This window comes from Micropterus dolomieu, linkage group LG18 (assembly GCF_021292245.1).
Source record: "Micropterus dolomieu isolate WLL.071019.BEF.003 ecotype Adirondacks linkage group LG18, ASM2129224v1, whole genome shotgun sequence".
Classification (NCBI taxonomy): Eukaryota; Metazoa; Chordata; class Actinopteri; order Centrarchiformes; family Centrarchidae; genus Micropterus; species Micropterus dolomieu.
In genome coordinates this window covers 27,550,194-27,552,794 of record NC_060167.1, presented here as the reverse complement: position 1 = coordinate 27,552,794, position 2,601 = coordinate 27,550,194, and positions in this window count along the sequence as shown.

Below are 2,601 nucleotides of genomic sequence, written 5' to 3'. Positions count from 1 at the left end.
TAAAATAACGAAGGAGTGGCTTCACAACAACTCCGTGGCTGTTCTTGAATGGCCCAGCCAGAGCCCTGACTTAAACCCAATTGAGCATCTCTGGAGAGACCTGAAAATGGCTGTCCACCAACGTTTACCATCCAACCTGACAGAACTGGAGAGGATCTGCAAGGAGGAATGGCAGAGGATACCCAAATCCAGATGTGAAAAACTTGTTGCATCTTTCCCAAAACGACTCATGGCTGTATTAGATCAAAAGGGTGCTTCTACTAAATACTGAGCAAAGGGTCTGAATACTTATGACCATGTGATATTTCAGTTTTTCTTTTTTAATAAATTTGCAAAAATTTCTACATTTCTGTTTTTTTCTGTCAAGATGGGGTGCTGAGTGTACATTACTGAGAAATAAAATGAACTTTTTTGATTTTTGGAAAATGGCTGCAATGAAACAAAGAGTGAAAAATTTAAAGGGGTCTGAATACTTTCCGTACCCACTGTACATGCTGTGGATTGTGAGGTAAAGAATGCCAGCAGTCAGCCTGTTCTTCTGCTAAACTGACTCACAATATCAAGGCTCAAGGTAGTCCTGCTGAGAGTGAATATGAGTAAAGCTGCTGGGCCTGATAACATCCCTGGGCGTGTACTACTAAAAGTCAGCTAGTTGATGTTTTTACTGATGTTTCAACATCTTACTGTCACAGGAGAGTGTGCCTACCTGCTTCAAGACAGCCACCAATGCCACAAAGTTCAGAAATTACTGTATTTCTTAAGGAAACTGAAGAAGGCTAAATTACAGTGCAAAATTCTTGTCAACTTTTACGGGGGAGTAATAGAAAGCATCCTGACTGGAAACAGCTGGCATTGGATGTGCACGGACCAGGACCAGAGGGCTCTGCAGCAGGTGATTAATCTCAGAAGATCATCGTAACTATATACCGATTATCAGTGATATCGGTGAGGTGAGGTGCCTGCAAAGAGCCCAAAGGATACCACAGTCTGTTCACCCCGCTGCCGTGAGAGATATAGAAGTATCTCCTGTTGCACCACCAGACTTCAGAGCAGCTTCTTCCCCCAGGCTGTGAGACCCTTAAATTCATCCTCAGCACTACATCATGTAAAATACTTTATCTCTGTATATAATTTTATAATTTGTATATACAACATTTACTTTATGAATAGCATGAAGGGAAGTACACATATAAAATGTCAACTGTTTACAAAATAAATTTGATTAAAACAATATTAGGTAAGGAAGTTGCAACATAACAGGGGAATGGTGAAGCAGACCAGACACACAGCTGCAACTCTATTGCTGTTGTGTTGTTGTGATTTAGTAAAAAATTTACAGTGTACAAATTCAAACTTATTAGTGAATTTTCATTTCAATTTGACATCACAAATAAACATTGAAATGGTTAAAAAATGGGCGGCTGTTAGCAAAGTCACTGTTGTGGACCATGCCACATGACCTGAGATAGGCTGTTTGTTGAAACGTTTATGACTACATCGTCATCATTGTTAAATCTGACTGCTGGAGGAGACTGCTGGCTCTTGACTCACAAACTAATGACATGTTTGTAAAAGGTGCATTGACAACAAGAGCATGAAAACAGTGATGAAATGTGGCTTTTGGCTTCCCTGTAGGGATAAACAAAGACCGAGTTTGCATGTGTTTATGTTTATCACTGCTGTGGACTCAGCAACAACAAAGGTGTTATGAGTTTCTGATTTCTTATGTTAGCTTAAATGATTCAGGCAAAGAGTGAACTTGGCACAATTAATCTTTTATTCAGGAATGCACAAAATATAGCAGTTAACATACAATCTGAGTATATTTAATTCTTCAATTTTACAATTAGGAACAAAATTCAGAATATTCTTTTCATAAAGTATAAAATGTACACATATTGTACTGTAACAAAGGATTTGCATGGAAAACAACCTTCAGACTACCGTAACACCACTACAACAGGACACTGACATACATGTCATTTCACAATGACATTTGGCAATTGATTGTGCTGACGGAAGAATCTGTCCTTTATATACCTGAAACACATCTGACCAAAAATGCACTTGTGCGCTCCTTCAGGATCAATCACACCAGAACACGCTGATGTTATCAATGGAGATATTATTACAAGATGAATCTCTGCTCACCAAAACACAGACCATCCCCTTAAAGAGTAATGCAACCCACCATGCCCATTCATGCATTAAAACTGCAAACCAATTATAACTCACTGTTGTTAAGGAAATTTTGATATAAAAGATATATATACTGTATACAGTACACTTTGGCAACAGAGTTTGGAAACAACTGCATGAAGGAACAAAGAAAACAAACCTTTTCTTTAAGAAAATAAAGGCACACCAGCAACATTTGGGCTCACAGATAAAATGTGAACAACAATATCAACATGGCAGCGACACAATGTATAAGTTTATACTACTTGAACTTCAAACTGAACTTTCTATTCTACCCATCACCATCACACTATCATCAAATTTATAAAATATTATAAAACAGAATTTAGGATATGATTCTCTTAAGTGCTCTTTATATTTAATGATCCCACAGATTTGTGTGTGTTGGGGGGGGGGGGGGGG